Source organism: Epargyreus clarus, unplaced genomic scaffold (genome assembly GCF_041222505.1).
Source record: "Epargyreus clarus isolate Ecla_fem2 unplaced genomic scaffold, WU_Ecla_fem_2.2 ptg000012l, whole genome shotgun sequence".
In the NCBI taxonomy this organism is placed as follows: domain Eukaryota; kingdom Metazoa; phylum Arthropoda; class Insecta; order Lepidoptera; family Hesperiidae; genus Epargyreus; species Epargyreus clarus.
In genome coordinates this window covers 5,871,919-5,891,269 of record NW_027332220.1, presented here as the reverse complement: position 1 = coordinate 5,891,269, position 19,351 = coordinate 5,871,919, and the positions used below count along the sequence as shown (strand labels likewise).

At 36.0% G+C, this 19,351-nt stretch overlaps 1 protein-coding gene across 2 annotated transcripts in view; it reads left to right on the top strand.

Annotated features, from left to right (window-relative positions):
• Positions 1-19,351, top strand: part of LOC140746216 (uncharacterized) — a 487,763-nt gene that overhangs the window by 275,429 nt on the left and 192,983 nt on the right. For both annotated transcript variants that reach the window (XM_073078267.1, XM_073078268.1), the window contains one exon: positions 5,482-5,530. The gene's annotated coding sequence lies outside the window, so the exon portion shown is untranslated. The remainder of the gene's footprint in view (positions 1-5,481; positions 5,531-19,351) is intronic.

Genomic DNA, 19,351 nt, shown 5'->3' with positions numbered 1-19,351 from the left:
TGTAAAACTACTACTAAATTTAGCATTTATGTATTAGTTAATTTAACTGTCAAAAGTACATGTACAGTTGTACACTATGGACACGTTGCAAATCGGCTCTTGACAGATTTTCGAGACTATTATGCTCAACGATCGAAGCGTATCAGAACTATAGTGACAGTACGCAACATTAAATGTCTAAATCGACAAATTGGCGCTTTATGTTTTGTCTCTCTTTTTTGCGAACATGTGAGGAAGACAAATTTACCTGAGAATATACGCATTGTTACGTTTACTTAGTCTACTAAGGAAACGGAACAGAATAATGGATTGAGTAAACGTAACGTAAAATGGTGGGATGTTTTGAAAACTCATGGTAAGGGTAATACCTCTACTTAATGTGTCTTACAATATATTTACTTTAAAGCTGTAGGTACAAACGCCCATGGACATTTGAAATCATCAATATACGGAAAGAGAATCCAACTTGAGGTCGTCCAAAAGATTTGTGGCCTTACCTGATGACAATGTTACAATGCCTCGTATAAATGTCTTTGCCCTATTTTACCTCATATATGTACAAATAAACAGCGTAACACAATATTTTAAGAACAAAATCCGAAGAATAAACACTACAATTCAGTATGACTACGTATTTCCAATAACATTCGTAATATTATAACATAAGAGAGAGATTAAGTACCTGATAATTGATTGGGGGGTACTCAGCTGTGATAACCGACAAATAATTAATTAACTATCGTAACTAAAGCGCTAATTCCAATCCAAATATGATTAATCGCAATCTGTAGGGGTTAATATCTTCTCAGAATCAATCAGAATGCTAAGGACTTTTTCACAAGGAATACTATGGTGGTAGAACCCTTTGTAGTTCGTCGGCACCATCGCCACACCTATTTTTAGCTAATAACATCAGTGTTAAGCGCTGCTGTGTATTCGTTTGAAGGGTGTGGTAAGGGAGACATACTTTTCCGAGGCGTTTCAGCTTAGTCCTCAGAGGTAGCGGCGCATCTGTGGCTGACCTTAGGTAATGTAATCCTTTCTGAGGTTGATTACAGATGTCCATGGTCGGCAGATGCCACTTACCGTCAGGTGGACTGTATGCTCGTCTGCTACTACTATAGTATAAAAAATGCTTGAAGAATGAATACACTCTATATTTATTTAGAACTAACATCCGAATATGTGAGGTCAATGAATCTTTGAAGATATGGCACGTGCGGTTTTGCCCTTAGAATAACCTTATCTAATGTTTTCTTACTAATACTATAAACGGGAAAGTTTGTGAAGATGGGCAGATGTTTGTTCTACATTCACGTTAAAACTTCTAATCAGATTTGGGTTAAATTTGCGACACACATAGTTTATGACTAAGTTTAATATAAAGGCTACTAATATAAAGATTATATACGTATACTAGCTGACCCAGCAATGTTGTCATATAAATAAAAAAATTTAAAGGTGAACAACCCTTATCACATAGGGGTATGAAAAATAGATAGTAGTCGATTCTAAAATTTGGTGAAAATCGGTAAAACCGTTTCGGAGGAGTACGGTAACTAACATTGTGACACGATAATTTTATATATAAGATACTACTTTTACGATGCTTAACAAAGCCTGCGAGCGGGAAGACTTGGGAATAAACTACTAAGTAAATATTTAAATTAGGCGTTACAATTCTTTGAGTATTCATATCGTTGGTGTTGGTAATGAATTCGATAGTATTCTGGTTTTAAAGCTCTAGGAAGAGACATCTATGAAATCTCCTTCTCCATAACGAAACACCTTGTGAAGTGGTGGTTGTATTGTCATTCATAAAGTGCTGTTTAAAAAATTATGAATAAAAACATTATTTAATAGAAAAACAAGGATAATAACTTTCTAACTAAATAACAAGAAAATAATTACCTATTGGTAAAATTATATACAGATAATTTCTAATTTACAATATATACAATCAAGTGTAAAAAAGATAAAATCATAAATAAAACAAACCATCTAAAATTGCCGTATGAGGCATGGTTCCCAAAACGCTTAAAAAAATGTTTTGATTTGATTTGATCTATTGACGGCAGTTACCACTTATCATCAGGTTGGCTTCAAGCTCGTTTGCTACTCATACAAAAAATGTATTCTCAAGTAATTACAATACGACAGATCCCATCAGATCTAAAGTTTCACCGGGACCTCAGGGAAAAGATTCGTCTGTCTAATTTCTTGTTTACAGCATAATGAATATAATCTCGATAGATCGGAAGCTGTGTTTAGAATAATTCCTTAGTCGCTCGCCTGTTATAACCCTCTAGAGTGCGAAAGTTTCAGCAAAATTAACAAAGTTCGCCCCGTACTGGGTCTCAGCGTAAATTGTGATGAAATTTGAAAATAAAAATAGGCCGTCGGAGGTTTAGCGATCCGATTTGGTTTGTTTGATGTTTACAACTGTGGGGAATAAAATTTTGTGTAATTTGCCACGTTTTTGCTTGTTAGCCATAATGCGTGTAATAATTTTGGGATGGAACTTTGGCCGTGGATGAGTCATGTGTTGTGTTTATCCTGAGGAAACCTACATAATTGAGATGTAGTGGTGAAGGTAAACAAAATCTTTTAACCAAGCCAGCGTGGTGGACTATTGTCTAAAGTCAAAATCATTCTCACTCGGAAAATATACATGTTCCCATTTAGATAGACATTTATAGAAGACAATGCTATTTGTTTATGTGTGCGTGTGTAGGAGTTGCTTACAAAGCAATGTCGAATAATTCCAAAGAATCCCTCTAAAACAGTATACGTCGTTAAAATAGCGCAATACATGTAAGCGGAGTCTTTCAAAAACCTCAGTGTGATATTTTAATGAGATGAATTTATATCCAGTTACATGTTTCAAAGACATTGAAATTCATGTGGCCTGGGACACCAGATTTATTATGCCACTTTAAATTTTAAATTTCAAACTGGGCTAGTTTTAAGCTTAATGTGCAGATTTAGTTGGCGTACCGCGTATTCTATGTTCATAAGCACTCGCTACCTTTTCAAAATGCACGCATTTTACGTTACTAAGCAGAAGAAATTAATGCAGGTGCCATACAGTTTTATGTAATTTAAATTATTTTAATTAATATAATAAAAATCGGTTTAAGATGACCCGCGCAGCGGAGAGGTCAGCATACCGGGCCAACGCCAAAAGAAGTCCATTTGATCCTCGGCTAGACAGATCTGAAAAAGGAATTGAGATTTCGGTTCGAGATCTAGATGCTTCTGTATTTGTCTATGTATGTGTCCATGGCATCCACGACACAGTATTTCCTAGTGCGGGAATGTGAGTGTAGAAAGTGCCTTGAAATATGGAAGTAGCAGATAACCATGCAGTGTGCTTGATGGCAAGTGGCCCTTACCGCTTATATACATGTCTAATCCGCTACAGTTAGGATTGGAGCCTTACCAGAAGTCGACAATAGATGGTTGCTATGGGGACTAAGTTGGAACGCCTCGAATAAGTATGTCTTACCACAATCATTAAACTACACCACAACAGGACTTCTGCTGTTATTAGGCAGAAATAGGTGTGGTGGAGTTCCAGCTTAGTCCTCAGAGGTAGCCGCGCATCTGTGGCAGACCTCAGGTAGGAATATTTAATGCTATCTGGGGTTGACTGCAGTTGTCCACGGGCGGCAGTAGCCACTTACCATCAAGTGGTCTGCACGCTCGTCTGCTACTCCTATATTATAAAACGTAGTATTAACCTGTATTCCTCTGACAATTTTGGCTTGTAACAACTTTTGAAATTTTTTTATACCGGGTCTGGCTACGCAATCTTTGTTTTACGGGTGTAACAAGAGACCTTTGGGAAACAAAGTATGGAAGTACTAAAAAATAGGGTTGCCGCGTCTGAAGTCCTAAGAATATTGTTTGATGTTTTTCATAGCCTGAAAGTTACCGAAGCTCGACTTTAAATAGAAAATATAAAAAGAATCCCACTTGAGGTCCATTCGATTTGGACTAATCTTCTATCTCTTCTAGACTAAGTATTATACATTCTAGGGTATAATAAGCATCTCTTTAATACTTCTAACTTGCATGACTTATGTCCATTATATATAACTATTTTTTTTCTTTAGGTTATATAGGTCTTTAGGTTTATTTAATCAACCTAGCCAATTTTTCGAAAGACAGATCGAAATTTGACGATTTTTAGTACGTAAATATTAGATACATTAGTTATCCATGACGATATTTAGCAATAAACACAGATACGTAATGAAAAAATTGAAATATTAGGTACTTAAGAAATCCACAAATTAAGATTTAAGAAATAAATTTAACAATTCTCAGAGGACAACCCTACAAATGAGTTTTGGGAATTTTACAAGAATACAACTCGTTAGCGCTTGGTAGAGCTAAACTTAATGGCTGAACGCTACATCTAGATAGAGATAGTAGAGCAAATGTTTTAAGAGATTATATGTATTAATGCTATAAATACAGACACATTTATATGAATGCAAGGTTATTTCTGTAAACATTTTTTAGAAATAAAGTCAAGTTTTCTTTTTTAATTTAATCGTAATCATTTTACACTAGCTTCACTATACATAATATTTTCTGGAAAGGAAAGTCAAAAGTTTAAATGTGCTATTCCAATTTTGATGAAACATTATAGGTAAACAACTATTTAGAGCGGAATATAAACTACTCAGCGGAGTGGAATATTGAAATAACTAAACGAACCTGAATTAAAATCAAGAATAATTAAACATGAACCACATTTTAATTTCAGCTGAAAATAGTGTTCAGATCCCAATTTAATGCCTCTCTGGATCACTGGATCGGAATAATGGCATGAAACGACTATAATTAGGTTGTTCGTATAAAATTCCCAAGTTATACCCCTTTGGATTTATATTGGCATAATATTCTCTTTGACACGACTCTTCACATGCGAGGTCTAATTTTACAGCCTCATGCATGCAACACGCGTGAAATTTTAATAAGTGTAGTCTTTTTCATTATGCTCAATGTGTATATAACTGTGTGTGCTATGCTAGGAATATTATCTGTGTTTAAGGCAAATTAGTACGATTGTCGATGTCACAAACAATTTTTGAAATTATGTACGTTTTAAACATGAGTATTAGTCCGCGTAAAACTGCTAGTCCGCTTTGAATATAGAAATGAACCTCGTCGCCATAGCAAATTGTATGACCTGCTCGTAACAACTTCAGAGCGGACTAGCAGTTTGGAGATAATTATACCACTTGTTATAATGATTGAAAAACATAGTGAGATAACTTTTATGCTAGATAGTTAAGTAAACTATTTTAAAAGTATGTTATATCTTTCATTCCGCATATACCCAGTGCCACTTAATCATTTCTTACTCTGATAGAAAACCAACCCTGTGGGTAATATATTGACGGTGAAGATATCATACGGTAACGGTTATTTTTATTTTTGAAAATAATGGTAAATATTTTGTTACAGATAATCACATTTTAAGAAGAGAGGAGTTTTGGACGGAGGAGAAATTAAGGTATGAGATCCCTTGACCTATGCATTTAAGCATGATCTTTTGATAAACCTATGATAAATCTTATACATAATTATCTAATTAAGAGCCTGTCTATCTAAAAGGTAAGATAATCATATTCAGGTTTTGATGTGAAACATCTATAGCCGCACGTAAAACCGATTTCTGGCGTGGCGACGCATGACGTGGCGTCGCCATGCGCAATCGAATTCAATAAATAGTCATCGTTATCTGGAAAAAAATCGTAATATTTTATTTTATCATTATGACATATTTAGTTCCTATCACAATATGTTCTTTTCTGCATATTACTTTTACAAAATAATGTCGATGTTTCACATCTGCCAGGCGTCCCGTGACGGCTCACATTTTTTTTTATAACCCGAGTTGTATGAGTGTCGCATAAGACACCTGTAGATATAGTAGCATATGAATGTAGTAGTGGAGGTCTACTATATGCGTTAGTATAGTAAAAGTAGTAGAGAAAAGAGTGGTTTGAAGGTGTTAGAACCCTTTGTGCCTATTGCTGCCCCATAACAGCAGTATTAAGCGCTGCTGTGTTCTGGTTTGAAGCGTGTGGTAAGGGAGACATACTTTTCGCAAGCGTTCCAGCTTAGTCCTCAGGGGTAGCGGCGCATCTGTGGCCGACCTCAGGCAGGAATATCTAATCATATCTGGGCTTGATTACATATATGCATGAGCGGCAGTAGTCACTTACCATCAGGTGAACTGCATGCTCGTCTGCTACTCTTATAAAAAATAAACACTGAAACAGTTCTGCGTTCCGCTGGAAGTTTAATTGGCTATCGGTTAAAACGAGCCATAGGTAATAAATAAAAGTAATAAAATAAAATTTATTCAAGAAATGCTTATAACTATGTATAAGAAAACATGATTAATACTAAACATTTCTTTGTATATTACTTCTATTTATGCAGTGATTGGTGCCATCCTACTAAGCATGTCAATGTCTGTAGCAGGAGGCTCCGCTCTTCCATATCTCTAACCGTTATTGATATGAAATGTTGAAGCCATATACATATCGTAAGGTTACAAACATTTAAGATAAAGAAAAGTTTTACACAAATATTTTCTATCGCCAATAATTTAGTTATAATGTATGAGTGTGTGTGTGGGTTTGTGTGTTGTGTGTGTGTGTGTGGGGGGGGGGTGTTGTGTGTGCGTGCGTGTGATTGTGTTATTTATTTGTGTATTCATGAAAGATAGAGAGTATGTATGCTTTACGAATGTGGAAATAAAAGAGTTCAGTTCAGTTTCATTGTAATTTAAAGTTTCAATCCAATTTATTATTTATATTTATTATTATAGGTACAGTCTTACTTCTCACATACTCAGTTTTACTCAGCATTCATCACGTTTTAATCAACAACATTTAATTGTGAACGCCGTACTGACTTCAAGTACTTAAATCTTTCCTAACACAAATTTATCAAAGTCTACGAAGTTTAACTGAACTCCAAGATGAAGTCTAGCCTGCGTAGGTCACAGTTCAGTACTGCAAATAAGTTGGTTTCAAAGTAAAATATCTGAATTTATTATTACTTTGAATATTAATGTGTAAACTAAGTTGGATATATAAATATGTTAAGGCGTAGCTTAAGTTTTTTGTTTTACTAATTAGGTTTAAAGATTAGAAATAAATATGTTAAGGCGTAGCTCAAGTTTCTTGTTTTACTAATTAGGTTTAAAGATTAATTTTAATAATTAGAATATTAAACTTTTGTAATTAAGGAGTGATGAGTCCGTGTGGTTTTATCGCAGCGGTTCTATCGTCATAAGAGATAATAAATTAATCTTTGTTTATTATATAAAGAAGTTGCAAATGAATATGTAATCTGTCCAATGTTAAGTACTAATTGAAACCCATGGACGGTACGATAGTAAGCAACCCCAAATAAAATAAGAGTCCTACCTGCCACAGATGCGTTGCTACCCCTGAGGACAAAATTGGATCGCCTCGCGTAAGTTTGTCTCATTTTTTTTTCGATGGGGAAAACTTCGAAACGTACTCGGTGCCGTTGGAGCTATACAGAGTTATGTGGGATTCTTACCGCAGTAAAACCCCCCCGGTGGCCGTCCTCAGCGCTGCGTAAAGTACTCTGGGTTGTTCAGAGGAACGCAACCGGAGTCCTCTTAGCGCGTTGCCTCGTCGTGCTCCGCCCAGGTGAGCGTGACGCTCGCCACACCGTCTGTTGTACACGACGGTATGCGACCACACATACTGCCGTCATTCCCGGGGTCGCTGGCCGGGCAGTTTGAGCAAGTTTGTCTTCCATACCACATCCTTTACACCGGAATATATTTATTCCAACCTTCCAACTTGAGGACTACCAAGTAACGCATCCTGACAACGTAGGAGTCTCATCTTATCGGAGGTTGATTACAGATGTCCATAGGCCAAAGTAACAATTTACAATCATGTCAACTCTTTGCTCGTTTACTTCCATAATTACACAATTTGTACCACATTATTTATTTATTTTTATTTATTTATTAGGTAATCCATCAGCGATACATATAATATTTTCACAATATATACAGTACGTTTTAGACTAAGCAAAAACAGGATTACTTATCTTATGAATCAGCTACGCTTCATATATGTTTTCGTGTATTATACGTGCAAAAAATCATGAATAACCTGTTTTATACGTCAAAGGCTATGTAGATGAAGTGAACCGAAACTCCACAGTATCCAGTAAAAAGTTTGAGGTCACAAAGGGGCGACCGCGGGCATCATCAATCAATCAACGTTGAATTTGTAGGTACTCACTACCCAACGTTGCTTAAATAACTGCACTGAAGCTTTCGTATTGAGAATGGGCGGTTTAGTGATTTTCCTTGTTTTAACGATTGTTAGCGATTGCTTACGCTTAGTTGAATGGTTGATAAGGTTTTAAAAGATTTAAGATTTTTACACATCAAATTGAAAATATTTTATTCAAAGCAGATTCTTTACAAAACTCTTTTTGAACGTCAATTTGTCTACCATAATTTTGCAAGGGGTTTCGTTCTGGAGACGAAGGTACGGTTCGAAGATTTTATAACGATACTTTGAAAAAATATGAAAGTTGTACTGGTTCGGTTACTACAAATATAATACCAATCGGTTCACTACTGTCCTACCCGCACGACGTCCACACTAAGAGTGACGTACCAGACCAACTGACAGCTAACTCGATGTCGCCAGATGCGCACCACTACCGCACATCATACTAGTACTCGTATCTATGTTTAGTGTCTAATTATGAGGGTACTCACTAATACACTACAAAAGTCATATTCGTGAGGATTTTGTTATAGCATACGTCATCAAAAGTTTTGCAATAGTAATCGTCGGATTTATTTAATTTTGTAAGTCGTCTTAGATGGTTGAATATTTTATTTAATATGTTTAAAAATAAAACATAGCGGAGGCACCGCCGTGCCTCCAGATCCAATATGTTATATATTTTTATGTTAACTAAAAATAATTTCAAAATTGGACTTAGTTTATGTGCGTATAAGTTGATGTGTTATCAAGCTATTCAAATTTGAGTAGTATATAATTCCAAAATTTTCGTCTTTAACACTGACAGATACGAGAATTTTGTTATATTATTATAATTAAATTTACGAAAATCTAAAAGGTACGAATTATGTTTTTAACTCTATATTATATAGTATTTCAACCCAAGACAGAGGTCGCTGTAACGGTTAGTTGTTTCCGCTAACAATTACGCCATCTGGCATAACTTCATAACAGCAGCGTCATATTAAACTGAACTCTCTGTTTAGGTGTTTGTATTCAAATTTCAACTGCAATTGACTGTACAACTATAAACTTGGCGAGCAGTTTACACGTATGATGGATATTGCTTGGAGCTTGGTGCATGCACTACAATGTTTGTTTCCTTATTGCTTTGGGGTATAATTCGAATCTGACGCTGTATAATAATAAAAAGATTCGTATTTTTATAAAGCAATGAACTATAATCACCAGCTATAAACTTAGCGAGATAGATATTGCTTGGAACTTAGTGCATGCACAACACATGAAGGTGATAGAACCCTTTGTGGTTCGACTCAGGCAGCACCACCGCCTGTTTCTGTCTCATAACAGCAGTGTTGACCGCTGCTGTGTTCTGGTTTGAAGGGTGTAGTAAGGGAGACATATTTTTCCGAGGCGTTCCAGCTTAGTCCTCAGGGGTAGCGGCGCATCTGTGGCCGACCTCAGGTAGGAATATCTAATCCTATCTGGGGTAGATTACATATGTCCATGAGCGACAGTAGCCACTTACCATCAGGTGGACTGCATGCTCGTGTGCTACTCCTATATTATAAAAAACAGTGTTTATTTCCTTATTGCTATGGGTGCTTTGAGCAATTTCAGCTTAAATCTAATTCGAATATTACACTGACATATATAAGGGCCATGTCATTTTCATCTTACACTATTATATTAAATGTATATTTTAATTTAATCATTAAATTATTTAACTACTTGTCTTTGCTATAACAAATAATTATTTCTGAGCAGTCGGGTTTCTTATTTCTAACAACATTAATTTATTTGGATATAGTAAATATAGTCCGTGCATTATTTAAATTCATAAAATAATATAGGCTTAAAATTTCGCTTCTCAGTGATATCCAGGGCGCGCATTTGTGAAGGAAAACATCACAAGGAAAATTAAATATCTATGCATTCTATAAAAACATTCTTCAAGGCGTATAACCGATTTTGACTTATTAATGACTAAAGTGGTTCTTGCACTTTGAATTACCCGTGTCCAGTACCCTTACCAGGAGTTTTTACGTTTCGACAAATATGACTGTTTTGGTATTTATTAACGTATTTGCCCATACAAATTACAATCAGCGCCCCTAGTGGATTGTGTCAGAACTAGGAAATCGTATTGGCCCATACGTAAACAAATACCAAAACAGTCATATTTGTCGAAACGTAAAAACTCCTGGTAAGGTACAGTAGTGAGTCTTAAATGAGTCAATAATTTAATGCAATGAACTAAATCTAACAGCAGTGATAGCCTAGTGGTTAAGAAACGCGGCCTTTCGATCGGCCGAGGTTCAAATCCCAGGCACACACCTCTGATTTTCAAATTTATGTGCGTATTAGAAATTAATTTCCACTTGCTTAAACGGTGAAGGAAAACATCGTGAGGAAACCTGCGTACCTGAGAGATTTGAGACTGAAAAAAAATAATGCAAAGGTATGTTAAGTCTACCAATACGCACTTGGCCAGCGCGGTGGACTATGGCCTAATCCTTCTTATTCTGATGGGAGACAGTAATGGGTGGATAATGAACTAAATCTTACAAATTTACGGCTGTGATCGTAAATAAATTTGCCAAAGCCACCTAAGGTTCTATCGATTCACTTTATAGCCTCTTAAAATTACGCACAACCAAACCCATCAAATTTTAACGAGAGCTTCATCGTTTTTTCTGTGAATCTGTTTATTTTTATTGGTAAACTTTTTGAATTTGTTAAGTGAGATAAAAGCTTTAATGTTTTGTGTTAAATGTGGAAAATTATACGGTTTGAATATTTTATAATATTAGAAATGGATTGGTGATAATTTAAGACATAAATTTTGTATTTATTTAGTATTTAACTTTTTTCTCTCGAATGGAGACCACGTCTCGGCAAAAGGAGTAGAGGACGCCCACCGACCAGTTGGACGGATAACCTGAAGCGGACGGCGGGTAACCGCTGGTTGCAGACGGCTCAAGACCGGTCGGAGTGGCGAAGACTACGGGAGGCCTATGTCCAGCAGTGGACTTTTTATGGGCTGATAGATAGATAGATAGATAGATTTAACTTTCTTACTTAAAATTTGTTAAGGCAGACATATTTATTAGCGGCGTGTAGCATGTGTAACAATCTATACGAATAAATAGATTTAAGGACTCGTATGTGTTAAGTAGGTTAGCTACAAACGCGTAGCAGAAGCCTACGAAATTGCTACGCAAGCTACAGCTAACAGCTACGGGCTACGTAGTGCCTTTAAGCAGTTTAAAATCCATCGAAATGGAACTTAATACCGTGGTTAAGAACTAATTACTGAGTAACAATCTCTGTCAGAACACCTGTCTCGCTAAAACGTTTCAACAAATTCCCGGGAGAGTGCTATTCATTTCGACATTAATGAAACTGGTATACCATTAGTTTTGTGACATTGACTTATAATTAAAATTTGTAATGTCGAAGCCTAAAGCATCGAGCTTAGTGGTTGTAAAAAGTAGTTTAGTATTATTTATTGGTTTTGTGATTTGTGTTTATTGAGTATTTGTGTTCTTTTTAGTCAATAATTCCGTTGAACTAACGAACCGATTTTTTTTTTATATATTTGAGCCTAACGATAAAGCAGACGTGCTACCTGATGGAAAGTAGTCAACGTCGCCTATGGACATTTGCAACACCAGAGGAGTCGCCAATGCATCGCCGGCTTTGAAGGAGAGCTCTTTTTGCACCTTTTTTGAAGAGCCCCATGTCATAGCGCTCTGGGAATACCTCAGGAGGAAGTTCATTCCACATCTTGCACGTTCGTGGCAAGAACGTCCGTGCAAACCGAACCGTGGAGGACAACCACGGGTCAGTTGATGTGGATGAAACTTCATCCTTAACCTTAACCGAATGACGTAGAGATTATACGTGTATCGCACGCAGTGTTCCGGGTTCGATTCTCGGACCAGAATTTGAATTTGATTGCATGCATTTTTATTACAATATATAAAATTGTTACAAATTTCCATATTTTAAGGGACAATTCTAAGTAGTGTCAAGTTTTTCCTACAGTTGTGGTTGTGTTGGAGTGATAGCAGATTCTGTAGAATTCCTCATTTAATCCTTTTTTTGCCACAATGTTAAGTGTATTCTTTTCAAAAATGCGTTTTTTGAAAACAATACACTTAACATTTCTTAAAACAACATCCATAAAATCTTTATTATAGGAGATTTGATTCCAGGAAAAACCTTAGAAATAAATAAAAATATGCTACTTTTTTATTACCACTAATCATTGTTAATCAAAATTAAATAATATGCAACAGTAATTCAAAGACAGCAAGTAATAGAATTAACCATTAACCCTTACAGGTAGGGCTCTAATTTACAGGGGTGTCTCCGGAAACTGGCAACGCCAAATAAATTAGCGTAGGGATGAACGCTATACTGTAGGCCCTATTGTTGTTGTATTGAGGGCTTAAGTATACAAATACAACCGAACCCTTGTTAAGGAAGCTAAGTAAATTTAAACACAAATATATAGATAGTATTTATTAACCATAAAATTCTTATTATTTATTATTAATTATTTATTATAATATAAGAGCAGCAGACGAGCATGCAGTCCACCTGATGGTAAGTGGCTACTGCCGCCCATGGACATCTGTAATCAACCCCAGATAGGATTAGATATTCCTACCTGAGGTCGGCCACAGATGCGCCGCTACCCCTGAGGACTAAGCTGGAGCGCCTCGGAAAAGTCTGTCTCCCTTACCACACCCTTCAAACCGGAACACAGCAGCGCCTAACACTGCTGTTATTAGGTAGAAATAGGTGTGGCGGTGGTACCGCCGGAGTCGAACCACAAAGGGCTCTACCACCTTCAAAATATTTTAATGTCATAAAGTTATAAGTGTTAGTTTACTACGACCCGTGTAGCGGAGCGGTCACCATGCCGGTCTGACGCGCAGAAGGTCCCAGGTTCCATCCCCGGCCAGACAGATTTCTAAATGATGAAAGTTTCTTTTATTTGTGTCTGGGTGTTTGTGCATTTGTCTCTGTGTGTGTCCATCGCACCCAGGATAAAGGGAATCCTAGTGTGGGGCTGTGAGTGTAGAAAGCCTTTTGATTTTGATTTGAATTAAGAATTTACAGACATGCATTCAATTTTTTTTCGTAAAAACATAACTTAGTTTATGTATATCGCTTTTGTATTTTTTGTACTTTATTCTTTTTTTCTAAACGTCAATCCAGATTTAATGAAATATAGAAATTACTCGTATATGAAGAACTTCACATTTAAAAAGAAAATAATTTATCCATCTTTTGTTAATATATTGAATGCATATTTATTATTATGTACTGTAGTTACTTCCTATTGAATTGTACTCATTCGCAGAGTCGAATGTCAGATATTGTCTTAGATACTGTTAATATAATCAGGAGATATCATCTGTTGGGCTGTTGCATCACCCTCGTCCGCCGTATCTAAATAAAAGTAGATACACGATACATTTATAAGGTATACGATTTATAAGGTAACATATAATTATGTAATGTATAGTGTATTCTGAAGGTGGTAGAACCCTTTGTGGTTCGACTACGGCGGTACCACCGTCACACCTATTTCTACCTAATAACAACAGTGTTTGGTAAGGGTGTGGTAAGGGAGACAGACTTTTCCGAGGCGTTCCAGCTTAGTCCTCAGGGGTAGCGGCGCATCTGTGGCCGACCTCAGGTAGGAATATCTAATCCTATCTGGGGTTGATTACATATGTCCATGGGCGGCTGTAGCCACTTACCATCAGGTGGACTGCATGCTCGTCTGCTACTCTTATATTAAAGAAAAAACCTTATAAATATATCTAATCAAATCAAATCTCATTTATTCAAAATTGATTCATATAGAATACTTTTTGAAAGTCAACAAACTACCACCGCTTCGGAAGGTATTGCTATGGAGAAGAAGCGGCGCAAGAAACTCCATTAGTGTGCAAATTTGCGTCTTTTAAAGAGAAAATAATATAAAATTTTACATAGTGGTACATATAATTAATTATTGATTTTGGAGCTGGAGTTATCATACTATGCGGATTTATCATTTAAGTATTGATTTACATTATAAGCTTTTGTATAAGTATTGTATACTGGCTTTTTCTCGCGGTTTTTTGCGTGGACTTTAAATGTTATGTTACGTGTAATGGAACATAACCGGTTAAATAAGTAAAACTGTGTAAAAACCTTTACTGTAAAAACACTCAAATGTACTCTATTAATGAGAATGGTGTTTGTGTTTTCATCTCTGTGTGTGTCCATAGCTTTCATGACATAGTAAACACAATAGTATGGGTTTATGAGCCCAGTACCCTTACCATAAGTTTTTACGTTTTGACAAATATGAGTGTTTTGGTATTTGTTTACGTATCTGCCCATACAATTTCCAATCAGCGCCCTTAGCGGATTGTATCAGAACTATAGTGTCAGTAACGTAACATTAAATGTTTAAATTGACAAATGGCGCTTTATGTTTTGTCTCTCTTTTTTGCGAACATGTGAGGTGGACAAAGAGTTGATCACTTACTTATTGTTACGTTTACTCAGTCTACTGAAGCAAACTGAATAGAATAATGGATTGAGTAAACGTAACGTAAAATTGTGGGATGTTTTGAAAACTCATGGTTTTATTGTAAAGTAAAATGAAATGTATAACTCGTTTCAATAATAAGTGTAAGTCAAAATGTAACCATATGGTATACTTACATACAATAAATGATACAGAAATCATTATTTATTTATTCTTTTTAAGACTGTCTACACTCTCAATAATCATAACCTGTCCCAACCTGTACCCAGAAGTCTATATTCCTTATTATTTAGGTACCTATCTGTCATCGAACCTGGAACCAATCAGGTCGACGTACACCCTTCGTCAATATCCAATCCACTTCACCCAGAAGCCTCATTGAGGTTAATTGAAACATGCAAGCAAAGGTAATTAACAATTGGCGGCATGCGTTTAATGGGTGACAGATCAAAGGCGGCCATTATCTCGTCTTAATCAAGTTGATGACTGAAGGATAAGTGTGTCCACACTCCGGATCAAGAGATGCTCGAAATAACGATCAGATTGTAAGAGCTATGCTAATTTAATTTAATAGCAATTTGCTGAAGCTCTAACCATATGCTATATTTACATACAATATATGTTAAAGATAATTGCATGTAAAGTAAAATGAAAGGTATAACTCGTTTCAATAATAAGGGTAATTAGAAATGGTAAAAAGCGAGATGTTTTTTATAATGCAGAAGTAGTAAGAGTGCACTCCTACACTCACAGCTCCACACTAAGATTCACTGTGTGGTGATGCCTTGCCATGAACAATGTTCATGTGTAAACAGAAGTCTAAATTCATAATTTAGATATCTGTCTGTCCGGGGATCGAACACGGGACCCTCTGCGCGTCAAACCGGTATGGTGACCGCTCTGCCACTCGGGTCAAAGAATGACGTATGTATCGTATTACGCTCGAAAAACATTACTCTTGTTAGTCGGGTAAATAATGAATTTAGGGTAATTTTAGAAATGTATAACTAAAATATGAGCTCTAACATTATTCTAAGTAATGAACAAACGAAATTTAATGTTATGAAAATATTGTTACGTAAATTACGCCTAGTAACTTAAATAATCTATCTAAGCTCTTATAATATTCGACTATTTTTGTGTAATAATCGAGACTTTAAATAATAATAATCGCATTAAAAAAAATAATCGCTTTCTGCAAAATCGATTATTTTATTACGATAATCGCTTTCTGCAAAATCGATTATTTTAAGTGAGTGGTCGGCAACGCGTGGCTCGCGACTTACAACTTCAGAGTAATTTTCTTTTTTTCCGCCGTCAATTCTTGACGACTATTTCCCCCTTTTTTGCGCTGGCCGATTCTTAATTCAATTTTTAAATCGATTATTTTGGTAATAATCGATTTATTATTAATTTTTCATTCGTCACATCCCTACCACGCATGACAGTGTTAGCGAAATCTTTATAAATATAGCCGTCAGCCTTGGATGATAAATTCACGGGAAGAAAGGTGTTTAATAAAGCCCTCTCAACAATTTACTGAGCCTCATTCTTTAGAAAATTTTGGTTGTAGTTGTTCTATATGGCTTTAAATAATAATTCTGTGTGTTAATTTAGCTTCATATATATACACATACACATTATATTGCCAAATATATATATATTTTTTTTATTTTAAATATGTGTGTATTAAAGCAGTCACTGTCATCATCAACTCATAACTGTCCTACTGCTACTGGTCTCCTCTCAGAAGGAAAAAGATTAGGCCGTATTCCACCGCGCTGGTCAAGTGCGTATTGGTAAACTTCACATACTTTTGTTTTTCTTTTCCAGTGATAATTAATTTCTAATTTTCCAATACGCATAATATGTATGTCATTCGAAAAATAAGAGGTGTCTGGGATTTGAACCTCGGATTCCTCGATCGAGGGGCCAAGTTTCTTAACCACTAGGCTATCACTGCCTATAATCAGTCACAGTCGCCTTTGGACATTTGCGACACCAAAGGAGTCAATGCATGGCTTTGGAGGAGAGCTCTTTTTGCACCTTTTTGAAGAGCCTCATGTCGTGTGTGTATGCATGTTTGTCTCATTTTTGGTACGCTCAGCAGTCTACGCTTGACGGATTTTAACATAATTATAAGTCTTTGGGCTCATCTTAAATGTGGGAGTAAAATAAGTGAGTATTATTATTTAATAGCCTGGTTTTTGTACAATAACTCTTTTGGCAGGAGTTTCGCTTACTTTCGTTTTCGTACTTGACGAATTGACATTTCAGTGTCTGAGTGTACTTATTTTTATGTTTGTTTATATCAATATGTACAAAACAAACATAAATACGAGTATTTATGTAATCGGAGGAGAAATATTACTAAACTTAAAATATTATTTTCCTAAACAACCGAGGCTCTCGGCCCATTCAAGCATTTCGGGCTTACAATCAAGCTCAACCCCCGTTAATTTACTACATATATTTCATGAACCGAGTTCAGGTAGCGAACAATGTACAGTAAATTAGATCAGCCTTCCCGTTTGTTAGGGATAATTGTAAAATTCGATTAATTGCTCCACTTTATATATTCTGCTCAGGCGCTGTTAACAGCTGCTAGTAATGATGCGTGGAATGAAACCGGTTGGAAAAGTAACAATGATATTTTTAATACGTTTGTGTAAAAATGTTATGAATAAATACAAGAATTTATACAAAGCTACGTAATATATAACTTCTCCTTACCCTTAATTATGAAGAAACAGAATTTCTTATTTGTTACTTTCTTACACTCACACATGTATACACATCAACACCTAGACACACACACACGCAGACGAGCACACACATTCACATTTTTGTTTTTATAACATATATCTGCACCTTATCTCCTTTGTAAATAATTCTATTTTTGTAGACTGTACTACTTCTAGATTCCAATTTGTTAATATCGCCTATGTTTGGAAGAGCGGGGTACCCAGATATACGGGGTACTGAATGTCAATAAAGAGATTAGAGCTTAAGGATGTAGAGCGGACATTATCAAGATTTAAAAAAACTTTCGCGCTGCTTCACACTCATGGATCGACTAGTGCCAACCCATTACTGTCCCACGGCTTGCGCGGGTCTCAGATTGAGACGCCCACAAATTCGCACTTGGCCAGCGCGATAGGCTCTGTCCTAATCCTTCTGAGTATAACAGGAGAATCGTGCCCAGCAGTGGGATTATAATGGGTGAATGAGTATTACGAATCGTGGTGGTGTTCATATTGTCTCAATTTCGCAATTATGTAAGTCGCATATAATTTAAGAGAACCAAATTATTTATATTTTTAAAGACGATTCATTTCCATACAACTTACTACTCGTATATAGATAATCACAATAGTCGGCCACAGATGCGCCGCTACCCCTGAGGACTAAGCTGGAACGCCTCGGAAAAGTCTGTCTCCCTTACCACACCCTTCAAACCGGAACACAGCAGCGCCTAACACTGCCGTTATTAGGTAGAAATAGGTGTGCCGCCGGAGTCGAACCACAACGGGTAAACCTTCAAAAGTATTTATAACGTACAAGGTACAATTTGGTCCCATTTAATGTATCTCACTTAAAGAGTACCTTTAACTTATTAGCGTTGAACTAGAAACCCAAATTTAAAACATTCTGTCTCTTTTAATAAATGTGTCGCTTTATTTCAACAAAAGATGTCACAAATGTCGTGTGTTTCATTAGCGTACGACGTATATCTTCTTTGAGAAATTGTTTAAAAGCTTTATCGTGAGATGTCCTGACTCAAAATGTCACACAGATATTAGTATTAAGGTGGTATAAGCCTAAAGGCGGCTTTATATCTATCTGAAATGTCGTGTCGTGACGTATAAGAACGGTGTCGGATAAACCCTATTTATATCTATACGTTCAAAGTAACGTGTGAAACAAAATCATAATTTCCTATAAAATATTTTGACAGGCATGGCCCGTAGCTAGGCGATCACGCTACAGATAATATAAATATATACATTCTTACACATTGCGTTTGCTCTACAATAGGATTTTGTCTTATATATGGACATTGTCTGACGCTTACGATATCCTTCTTTACGATTCCTTACGATAGAAATCCACCTTAGTAGGTACATCAGAGTATAAGTGACGTTTATATTTAAACTCAATTTATTGTATCTGCTCGTCTTATAAAGTTACAAATTTGTAAGTCTGTTATTATCAGTGAAATTGTCTTTGAATGCATATAAAAAGGAAAGCGAAGCTATAGTTAATTAAAGTCAGTAATCAATAAAAAGAAATTCAGTTTGACCTCTTGAAATAATGACGTCTCATAGATACGGGAGGTCAAGTAAAGTGGTCGAAATTAAACAGTGCATGTTATGACGTCACAAGACATTATGCATGAACGTAATCATGGGGGTAGTTATTACTTATATATTTATTTATTTATTTATTTATTAAAAAGTCGCACCAACAAGGTGAACACTGATGCATA